The sequence below is a fragment of the Podarcis muralis genome, chromosome 5, assembly GCF_964188315.1.
Source record: "Podarcis muralis chromosome 5, rPodMur119.hap1.1, whole genome shotgun sequence".
NCBI lineage: Eukaryota > Metazoa > Chordata > Lepidosauria > Squamata > Lacertidae > Podarcis > Podarcis muralis.
This window is the reverse complement of record NC_135659.1, coordinates 98,412,655-98,424,912: the sequence shown is the minus strand read 5'-3', so window position 1 is coordinate 98,424,912 and position 12,258 is coordinate 98,412,655.

Sequence of the window (12,258 nt, the reverse complement as noted above, 5' to 3'; positions counted from 1 at the left end):
CAAGGCCGTTTAGGGCTTTAAAGGTCAACACTAGCACTTTGAATTGTGCTCGGAAACATACTGGGAGCCAATGTAGGTCTTTCAAGACCGGTGTTATGTGGTCTCGGCGGCCGCCCCCAGTCACCAGTCTAGCTGCTGCATTCTGGATTAGCTGTAGTTTCCAAGTCACTCCGAGAATCTTCTTCTTCCCACTCACTTGTGTTTTGCATTGCTTCTGAATCTCCATTTTTAAAAGAACCACCTTGCATTTGGCAAGACGGGTGCAAAGGAGCACAGCTGCACAAGAACTATCTCAAAGTACTGAATATTTTTGATGACACCAATGTAGATGCTGCAAAACACCCGTTCCACATTTGTAAGAACTTGATATTTAGTGTGGCGGCACCTGGAACTCCCTGCCTCTTGATCTCAAGCAGGCATCCTCACTGTATTATTTTCAGCCTCTTTCTCCATGTCTGGGACGCCTTACCTAAACAAATATGTTTTTAGCAGGCAGCAAAAGAGTACAGTGAAGGCACCTGATTGAGGTCAACAGGCAGGGAGTTCCAAAGCGCAGCTGCCAGAATATCAAGTTCTTACAAACACAGAACTGGGCCAATTCCACATATTAAAGAAGTTCAGAGTTATGGTAAGGTGATCTCACAGGGAAATTGGTCCCAGACTTTATACTAATGGCAACTCTTTGAATGTGGCTCAATGGCAAATCAGCAACCAGGACAGGTCTCTAAGCACAGGTGCAATATGTGTTATATGAAACACGGGTATTATGGTGTTACAGATTTTGGGTGGGACAGTGTTCTCGAAGCTGCCAGCATGAGTTTGACCAAACTGCAGGAGGCAATGGAAGACAGAAGTGCCTGGCGTGCTCTGGTCCAGGGGGTCACGAAGAGTCGGACACGACTAAACGACTAAACAACAACAATTCTGCCTTAGTCAGACCACACCTGGAGTCCTGTGTCCAATTCTGGGCACCACAATTTAAGAAGGATGTTGACAAGCTGGGAGGTGTGCAAAGGAGAGCAACCAAGATGGTCAAGGGTCTGGAAACTAAGCCTTATGAGAAAAGGTTGAGGGAGCTGGGTATGTTTAGCCTGGAAAGTTCAGGTAAAGCAAAGAGTAAGGTTACCGTAGGGACACGGGTGGCGCTGTGGGTTAAACCGCAGAGCCTAGGACTTGCCAATCAGAAGGTCGGAGGTTTGAATCCCCGCGGCGGGGTGAGCTCCCGTTGCTCGGTCCCTGCTCCTGCCAACCTAGCAGTTCAAAAGCACGTCAAAGTGCAAGTAGATAAATAGGTACCACTCTGGCGGGAAGGTAAACGGCATTTCTGTGTGCTGCTCTGGTTTGTCAGAAGCGGCTTAGTCATGCTGGCCACATGACCCGGAAGCTGTACGCCGGCTCCCTCGGCCAGTGAAGCGAGATGAGCGCCGCAACCCCAGAGTTGGCCACGACTGGACCTAATGGTCAGGGGTCCCTTTACCTTTACCTTACAATCTGCAGAGCCATGCCAGAGAAGGAACCCCAGGGCTGGCTGATGCAAACCAGCCTGGCTGGCCTGATGAAGTGCAAATCTGTTAACATGACAAAAGGGGTTGATGGGCCATCAGAGAGGAATCTTTTGGCCTGGGGAAACAGATGTTGCCAAGGTCATGGGGTGTGTGTGTTTGAAGCAACAGGAAAGAGTTTCTTTAGCAAGGTGTTCTGGGAAGAAGGAGGGGAGAGAAAAAGGAGAGATCCATCTTGGGCAGGCTGGCTGAAGGCAGACTGGGAAACATGTTTTTGATTCAAGTGTTGCACTGCAGTGTGGGGCAAGCCCCTCTTGAAATGGCCATGCTGTAAGATCTGACCTCCTTCCACGCAGACTGAAGATATAAATAAACCACTTTTCGTAAAGCTACGACCGTCTCCGCCGTGTCTCAATTCTCCAAAGGAACACAGACCCCATGTGAGTGCCAGGAACCCCCTCGGATCTTGCTGCCATTTGGCAGAGAAAGGGGGAGGCACCCAACTTTTGTAACAAAAGAAACTGCTGCCTCTGTGTGAGGCAAACCTTCATGGCAAATAGCCATCGATAGCCCTCTTCTCCAATCTTCCTAAAACCATCTTGGTGGGTGGCCATTTTTGCCCCTTTGGGGAGAAAGTTCCATAGTTTAAGTATGAGCTGTGCAAAGCTTTCTTTGCCAATTATAAAAACCCAGCTGATATAGACATTCATTTGTGCTGCAAGTCAGACTGCAGCTTCCCACACACATCTGAATGTGTAATCTAGTGATAAACCAGTAGCGCCAGAAGCTGCACCCAGAGAGGTAAAGGTTTTGCAGAATCGGCACATTTACCTCCCATGAAGTTGTTTAAAAACCCATGCACTTTATTTTTTCCAAAGAGGAGTGAGCAAATCACTCCTTTAGAAGGCACATGAAACACTTGGTGTGATATTTATTTTAAAGGCAAATTCCATTACTTCAACCTCTCAAACCGCAAACCAGTTTCCCCTCTAAAGTAACAACAGCACCACAATATTTTTTTGTTGTTCTGTCTTTTCAGGGCATATACCCCCACAAGATGACATAAAGAGATAATTGTTTCATTTGTTTTCAGGGCTACAGTTCCTTCCTGGAAATGTGATATGAGAACCTCTGACCATGTGCAAAGTGCCTCCCCAAAGTCTCTGTGAATCTGTGTCAACATGCTTATTAATTTATATTAATCATAAAATTTGTATACCCCTTGCTCAAAAAGAAAACAGAACAATCCTCCAAGCGACGTACAATTTCAATTATATAAACATATAATCTGGCTAAAATACGCAGACCAACAAAAAGCAAGGATACAGAAAACCTTCACTGAAAACAGAGATGGCACATGCCTGTTGTCCTCACAGAGGCGTATTTTGCAGAGTGGTTTAACAGCCAATCTCTCTTTCCAGGGAACTCTGGGAACGGTCTCTCTCTGAGGGGAACCGAGGCCGCCAAACAACTCCCAGCACCCTTAGCAAACTACAGATCCCAGAATTCTCTGGGGGAAGCCACGGCGCTTTGAAGTGGCATCATGGGTGGTTTAAATGTTTGGTGTGAATGTGGCCACAGCCAAGGAAAGGAGAAGGAGGAGAAGGGTATGCACAGCAAAGAGGGGGTCGTGTCACCCCAAGATGACAGGGGCCTGGTCAGGCTCAAAAACAGAAGACAGGAGAGAGAGAATTCTGGGGGGGGGGGGGAGAGAATTCTGCCAGCTGATGGACTTGTAGCCAGAGGAGGTAGAATGCATACCTGTCCGTGTTTCTGCAAAGCAGCTGCCTGATGTGTTGGAGCTGAGGGTGTCTTAGATGGAAGGAGCTCCAGCCCTTGATGCAGAAGGCAATGGTCCAACAATTCGCTGGGTCTTCCTACTGCTACCCTGTTAATGCCACTGCAAAAAGAACCAGCTACTTATATGGCCCTTTGGCCATTGTGCTCTGCAGGAGAAGGCACCCTGCAGATACCGTCTTATCAGGAGGTCTGTAGACGCCGACCAGATAAGGCGCCACCTCTATCATCTGTTGAAGACTGTCCATTTCCAGGAAGCCTTTTAAGGGACAACCTCTATCCCAGTATCATCAGATTGAAAGTTGTTTTCCTGCATGTGACGCTTCACCCAGTAGCTGCCTTTGCGAATCAGAATGCTGCAGCACGATTGCTGACGGGAGTGAGACCCTGTCAGGTTGTACAGGTCTGCGCCAGATGATGATTTGTTACCAGGCAGAGATCAAGGTGCCACTACAGTGGTACCTCAGGTTACATACGCTTCAGGTTAAATACGCTTCAGGTTACAGACTCCACTAACCCAGAAATAGTGCTTCAGGTTAAGAACTTTGCTTCAGGATGAGAACAGGATGAGAACCACTGTATTAGATTCCCTGGTCTTGAATGGGGTAACTGTGCCCCTGAAGGACCAGGTGCGCAGCCTGGGAGTCATTTTGGGAGTCACAGCTGTCCACGGAGGCACAGGTTAACTCTGTGTCCAGGGCAGCTGTCTACCAGCTCCATCTGGTACGCAGGCTAAGACCCTACCTGCCCGCGAACTGTCTCGCCAGAGTGGTGCATGCTCTGGTTATCTCCCGCTTGGACTACTGCAATGCGCTCTACGTGGGGCTACCTTTGAAGGTGACCCGGAAACTGCAATTAATCCAGAATGCGGCAGCTAGACTGGTGACTGGGAGCGGCCGCCGGGACCACATAACACCGGTTCTGAGAGATCTGCATTGGCTCCCAGTACGTTTCCGAGCATAATTCAAAGTGTTGGTGCTGACCTTTAAAGCCCTAAACGGCCTCGGTCCTGTATACCTGAAGGAGCGTCTCCACCCCCATCGTTCAGCCCGGACACTGAGATCCAGCGCCGAGGGCCTTCTGGCGGTTCCCTCACTGCGAGAAGTGAGGCTACAGGGAACCAGACAGAGGGCCTTCTCGGTAGTGGCGCCTGCCCTGTGGAACGCCCTCCCATCAGATGTCAAAGAGATAAATAATTACCTGACATTCAGAAGACATCTTAAGGCAGGCCTGTTTAGGGAAGTTTTTAATATGTAACGCTGTACTGTTTTTAACACTGATTGGGAGCTGCCCAGAGTGGCTGGGGAAACTCAGCCAGATGGGCGGGGTATAAATAATAAATTATTATTATTAGTAGTAGTAGTAGTAGTATAAAGAGAAAGTACTGTACTTAGTAGCTTGGGAACAGTTTATCTGAAGGGCAGAGGAAAGCAGCCAAGGAGAAAACCCTACACAAGGTTAGAGTGGAGTCCCTAAATTGATTGGACAGTGCCTTGTATGCCTCTTTCCAGCAACTCCTGCAGCCAAACTGGTGCCAAACATATTGCTCTACTTTTCTTTGGACAACATCAGTGAAGCCAGCCTCAGGACCTCCAGACACACTGCCCAGGATTGCACTCTGGAGAGTGATATTTTTATTGTTTTATCCTTTTTGGGTAAACTGCTTTGAGGTTTGCTTGCTTGCTTGTTTTACAATAAAGCAGCACAGTCATGCTTTGGTTGCTGAACGCCTTGGAACTCGTATGTTTCAGCTCCTGAGAGATCGGAAACCAGAAGCATGTGTTCCGGTTGTCGAATGATTTTTGGGAGCCAGACATCCGGCGCTCCTTTCGATTGGCTGCAGAAGCTGTGCTTTGGTTTCCAAATGTTTTGGAAGTTGAACGGATTTCCGAAACTGATTCCAGCTAAGAACGGTTTAAAGCAACACAGTAAATAATAGCAGGCAAATTTAGAAGCCATACTGAGCAGACACCCAGGGGCAGAGACCTATTCCTCTTGGCAGAATAGTTTCCAGAAAGTGGAGATAGCTGGTGCCTGTCGTATCTGGAAATAAAGATTGCCCTAAAATGCCTTGCTATCATGTCTCTTAATTATAAAAGGAAGGAAGCAATAATTCAGCTGAAGCAATATGTCTGGGTAACTTCTAAAGGGGAGCCTCAGGCCATTGAAAGATCTTGACTGGTTTTTATGGGGGGTGGAGGGAAAAGGAAGAAGTTATCATCCTCTTGGCTTTTAACTTTATAGTTACAAACGATAAGGGAGGGTGGGAAGATTTGCAGCTAAAACAAAGGATTTAGCAAGAGGTGCTGCAATTGTTCCCTGAGTTAATGCAACAGAATCTCTTGTCTTACTTCTCGACGCCAAAAGAGAGCTTCTTTCTCAGGTGCAGTCTACCATCCTGATAACAAAAGCATGATTCAGGGATACATTGTAACACTGCTCTCTAGAGTCTCAGGTGCGGATCCATTTATAACACTGGCAGAGCACAAGTTACCACTGAGCCAAGGCTTCCTATCTGAGTATGTGTGGCTCTGCGTATGGATTGTGCAACCCCGAGCTCATGTGCAAACAGCTTTTCTATAATTTTATAATGACCCAGCAAGACTCTTCTCATTGTGCAAAAAATTAAAAGTCGATGCCCTCTGCAGGCCAAGCAGACACAGCTGACCAACATAGCCAACTAATTCCAACTAATTCCATGAAATTACGATGGACCACCTGAGAAGATGAAGATTGATTTGGAGCAAGAACAATAAAGCGAGATGAGCGCCGCAACCCCAGAGTCAGCCATGAATGGACCTAATGGTCAGGGGTCCCTTTACCTTACCTTTACAACTCCACTAGCATCTCTCGGTACTGTGAATAACATCTAACTTACCTTCTGTTGGTATCTCATGAACTTATCTAAAAGACCGAGTTAAGCATTTGAAAAATCTATTGAAACCAGACATTATAAGTTCATCTTAGGTTGGGTAGTCTGCTAGTCTCTGTGGCTTTGTTTGATGATTTGTATTTTTCTCCGAAGGTTGATAAAGAATGTATAATTATTGTTCTGTGTATATGAATCGCCAATGTGTTGCACGAGTCGCATTATTCCCAACAGCAAGTGCTGGTGGATTGGGCTCCCTCGCCCACTTCCTTGCATACCTCAGTGCAACCTCAGCTCCTGGCCAGCCCCAGAGGCACCATTCGCCTGTGGAGCTTGTAGCTGGGGCTGTTGCAACAAACAGCCCTGCAAGCCTTTGGGAGGCAGAGGCGCAAGAGGGCGTAAGAGGAGGGAAGGAAGGAAAGAGGGTGCCTGTGGCACCCTTGACCATCCTTCAAAGCACCCCAGGGTACCACGGCACACTCGTTGAAAACGTCTGTTCTGGAGAGACCTGGTCTGAACAAAGATATTGGATTCTTATCTCATTATACATGACAAAGCCATTTTTCACCTTCTCACCCCTTGCTTTTTCCTGTAAGATCTATTGCAGTCATTAAGAGTCGTCAACAGGCTCATCACAGCCATCTGCCAATCACCCATTCCCACCACCCTTCTGAGTAATACCCCTCCCCACCTTCTCACTATATAGAAGGATCTGGCAACTTCTGTTTCAGTGTATCTGAAGAAGTGTGCATGCACACGAAATCTCATACCAAGAACTAACTTAGTTGGTCTTTAAGGTGCTACTGGAAGGAATTTTTTTGTTTTGACTATGGCAGACCAACACGGCTACCTATCTGTAACTGTTCTGGTGTTGTGAAAGAGGGAAAAAAACTTTTCTCTGTCTACTTTCTGCCTGCCATGCATCATCTTAGAGACTGTTATTAAAAAAAAAAAAATGTGAGGCACAAATACAAGATGGGTGACACCTGGCTTGAGAGCAGTACATGTGAAAAGGATCTAGGAGTCTTGGTTGACCACAAACTTGACATGAGCCAACAGTGTGACGCGGCAGCTAAAAAAGCCAATGCAATTCTGGGCTGCATCAATAGGAGTATAGCATCTAGATCAAGGGAAGTAATAGTGCCACTGTATTCTGCTCTGGTCAGACCTCACCTGGAGTACTGTGTCCAGTTCTGGGCACCACAGTTCAAGAAGGACACTGACAAACTGGAATGTGTCCAGAGGAGGGCAACCATAGAATCATAGAATCATAGAGTTGGAAGAGACCACAAGGGCCATCGAGTCCAACCCCCTGCCAAGCAGGAAACACCATCAGAGCACTCCTGGCATATGGTTGACCAAAATGGTCAAAGGCCTAGAAATGATGCCTTATGAGGAACAGCTAAGGGAGCTGGGCATGTTTAGCCTGGAGAAGAGGAGGTTAAGGGGTGATATGATAGCCATGTTCAAATATATAAAAGGATGTCATATAGCGGAGGGAGAAAGGTTGTTTTCTGCTGCTCCAGAGAAGCGGACACGGAGCAATGGATCCAAACTACAAGAAAGAAGATTCCACCTAAACATTAGGAAGAACTTCCTGACAGTTAAGAGCTGTTTGACAGTGGAATTTGCTGCCAAGGAGTGTGGTGGAGTCTCCTTCTTTGGAGGTCTTTAAGCAGAGGCTTGACAACCATATGTCAGGAGTGCTCTGATGGTGTTTCCTGCTTGGCAGGGGGTTGGACTCGATGGCCCTTGTGGTCTCTTCCAACTCTATGATTCTATGATTCTATGTCTCCTCTTCCTTTTCTGTAAAAGGTCCCAAACTCTGCAACCTTTCTCCATAGGGGAGTTGTTCCCTTGACCAAACATTCAGAAGCCCAGCCACCCCAAGTAGCCAGTGGGCTACCCAGTCAGTTGGGCCACCAGACCTCCTGAAACCCTAGAATGCAAATCTTGAAGAAGTGTTACTTACGAGAGTCTTGAGCTCCAAAGGATCATCTGGACACTATCTGATGATCTTATCAACCCTCCTGGAGCCTTTATAATTCTTCCCCGCCATTCCTAGACTTCCCTATATTGCAAGTGATTGACGGTAATTCGTCAGTCCGGGGCCCGTGGAATGCCCCCACAGTTCCCCAATCTCTAGTCACACCACCGGAGAGGAAGAAAGGAAGTGATGATTGTTTTATCTGGGTGTTGTACTCTGGGGTGTTCTTTCTCTCGTGAGAAAATCCAACCACATCATTTATCATCGAAGGAACTCCGGCGGGATGACGAAAGGCTGATTGTCTTTGATATTGACACAGATGAAGGTTGCCCAATATATTCGACGTTTGTGGGCAGCCTGAATGTCATGTCAGGTTCAGCATAAGGAAGTGTAATGAGATGAACCTTCGGGCAAAATAATATTCATCCTAAGTTCAAATATGCAATGATGTGGTCTGAACTCCTGATGAGCAACTGGGGGGGAAAGTATACCGTATTTTCCCATGTATAAGACGCCCCCTGTATAAGACGACCCCTGTTTCCTTGAACCCAAAATTAAGAAAATGAAAGAACAATGGCAAGGGAAGTTGATGAACTATGTGGAACTGGCAAAAATGACAGGTAGACTAAGAGAAAAAGACAACAGAGACTTTGAAAAAGATTGGGAACCATTCATATTATATTTGCAGAAACAACAAAAGTCAATAGACTTGGTGGCAGGATTTAAATAAACATTCACATTATTAGCATTAGAAAATGTTTAGAAGCAGAAGTTGGAGGAAGCCTTGGAGGGAAAGGAGGGAGGAATATATAGTAAATGTTGAGAATTTGAGATGTATGGACTAGATGGAACTTGCCGAACTGACCGGGAGACTCTGAGACCAGAGAGAAGAGATGGTGGAAGAAGATTGGAAGAAGTTTAAGGAATATTTGAAAAAATATGTTAATATTTAAATCTTAGAATAGCTTTGGAAGTGGATTTAGGCTGTAGGGTTAGAAGTAGAAGATAGTGTATTTTAAAATAGAATTATTTGTAAGCGATAAAATGTGAAGATTTTTATGGTTAAAGTAAGTGTGATAAAAAATGGTTAGAAATTATGATATATGTAAACTGCTAAAGATGAGGTAAAATTAAAATCAGATAGGGGGGACTTGGGGAAGCCCAGCTAACAATGTTTAGAAAAAAATAAGGATAAGACAAGAATATGTTTTTATTGTTTGTTTTTCTGTTTGTGTTATAAAATGAATAAACAAAATTGGGGGGGAGGAAAGAATTTGAGGTGTATGTAATGAATGAAAAAGGAAAATGAACAACAATTTTTTAAAAAAGAAAGAAAATGAAACCCTAAACTAGAAGTGAAAATCTGGATGATTGGCAGTGGCAAGTTGTTGATCTTTTTGGGGGGCGATCACCCTCAAAGTTTGAATGGAGTTGAGAGATGACCTAACCTGGGGAGAAAAGACCTGATGAAGACCTGAGCACAGCAGAGGTTATATTTTCTGAGAATCCTCTGGGAAAACAATCTCTCAAAGGACCTGTTGATGGCATTTTACCATTGTACTGTGGAGAGTGTATTAACTTATGGTCTCTCTGTGTGGTTTGGGAGCTGCACGGTCAGGGAAAAAACAATGCTGTCCAGGGTTGTAAAGACTGTGGAGAGAAGAATTGGGCGCACTCTTCCCACCTTGGATCAAATCTATGCTTCCAGGTGCCATAAGAAAGCTGCAGAGATAGCACAGGATAGTGCGCACCCTGGACCTGGAAATGGTCTCCTTCAGCTTCTTCCTTCTGGAAGAAGGTCCAGGGTTATAAAGACCAGGACTAGCCGCCGGAGAAACAGTTTCTACCCAAATGCGATTTTGGTTTTAAATGCAGTGTAAGGTAGTCTCTCTAGGGAACGCTGGTAGCGCTGTGGGTTAAACCACAGAGCCTAGGACTTGCCGATCAGAAGGTCGGCAGTTCGAATCCCCATGACAGGGTGAGCTCCCGTTGCTCGGTCCCTGGTCCTGCCAACCTAGCAGTTCGAAAGCACGTCAAAGTGCAAGTAGATAAAGAGGTACCTCTCTGGCGGGAAGGTAAATGGCGTTTCCTTGCGCTGCTCTGGTTCGCCAGAAGCGGCTTAGTTAATGCAGAGGTCTGCAAGTCAGCAACTCCTCAGCGCTGGTCAGCAAAATTAATACAGATTCGCCAAGCTTTGATTCACAGTTTCATGCTTTCTTCAGTGGCATTAGAGATTAGAAACTTGCTTTTTTAAAAAGAAAAGGGGAGAAATAGAATGAAAACTGGGGTTCTCAGGATGCCAATTACTGGAGATTGCATCAAATATGCATAGCCCTGTTGTGTAATTAGCAAGTGAAACTGCACACCATCAGGTTTAATTGTTTGTGTGAGAAAGAATACCATTTCTGCCTAGGCAAGAGTTCTGTCTCAATCTAAGTCAGAGACTTATCTCCTGAGTACAGTGGTACCTCGGGTTAAGAACTTAATTCGTTCTGGAGGTCCGTTCTTAACCTGAAACTGTTCTTAACCTGAGGTACCACTTTAGCTAATGGGGCCTTCCGCTGCTGCCGCGCGATTTCTGTTGTCATCCTGAAGCAAAGTTCTTAACCCAAGGTACTATTTCTGGGTTAGCGGAGTCTGTAACCTGAAGTGTCTGTAACCTGAAGTGTCTGTAACCCGAGGTACCACTGTAGTTGTTTATTTCCTTGACATCTGGTGGGAGGGCGTTCCACAGGGCGGGTGCCACCACCGAGAAGGCCCTCTGCCTGGTTCCCTGTAGCTTTGCTTCTGTAACCTGAGCTACCACTGTACCAGAATCGCAAAACACTTCCTGACTGTCGCTATCTTCAGGTGGGATTCAATCACACGCCTGCAAACCCAGGTTGTGCAACTATAGCTCACTGGGAGGTCTTGCACAACAAGACCACTTCCCCTAATCACTGGACTTTTCGCTATGAGGAAAGTGAAATCGCAATGCCCTGGGAAGTGTAGGATTGCCTTTGCTTTGAAACAAATCAGGAGCGAATGCTCGCGAAGCAGCTGGCATTGTCTAACCTCCCTGCAAACGATTCAGGGTAAACGCCCAAGAAACCCATCGTCTGAAAGGTCCTGAGCCGCTTGGAATCCTGCAGTGGTTCCCACATTGCAAGGGGGTTGGACTAGATGACCCTCGGGATCCCTTCCCAAGCTACAATTCTGTGATTCACCGGCGCTGCTCAAAATATCGCTGCTGCAAAGAACTCTGGTCTCGCTGCTCTGCTAAGAGAGGCTCACTCAGGGCAGCAGTGGTTTGGGCCCCAGGTTGGTGAACGGCTGGAATGGGTATCGTCATATTATTTATTATTATTATTATTATTATTATTATTATTATTATTATTATTAATACAGCAAGAAGAGAAAGAGAAAGAGAAAACACAGATACAGAATTACACATAGGAATAACAATAAACAGAAAATTTTCTTAACAAACAATAAAACATGGTCTTTACACTATCGACCTGACCTCCCGTCTATTCCTTATTTCAATTTCATATTCCTTATTGCCAATACACACTTTTATCATAATTTAACTTTTTCTTAATATATCTTAACTCTTATGTCTAACTTGCAACTACTACTGAAGTTCCTCGAAAGCTGCAACAGAGTTTAAACTACTATATTTATATTTCAAATATTCTTTGAAAACCTCCCGTTTTGAGACAAATTCCTGTTTTGGTTTATTCTTTATTTTTTCTGCTAGACCGTCTAATTTGGCATATTCTGTCAGCTTTTGGATCCATTCATGTATAGAGGGAATTTCAATACGCTTCCATTTTGCCACGATAAGGACTCTTGCTGCCGCCATGGCGTATAAAAAGATACCCTTCATTTTTTGTGGAATGTCCAAATCTGTAACTCCCAGGAGATAGGCCTCTGGTTTTTTATTAAAAGAGATCTTTAGCATTTTTTGCAAGAGAAAAGCAATGACAAACCTAGACAGCATCTTAAAAAGCAGAGACATCACCTTGCCAACAAAGGTCTGTCTAGTTAAAGCTATGGTTTTCCCAGTAGTGATGTATGGAAGTGAGAGCTGGACCATAAAGAAGGCTGATCGCCGAAGAATG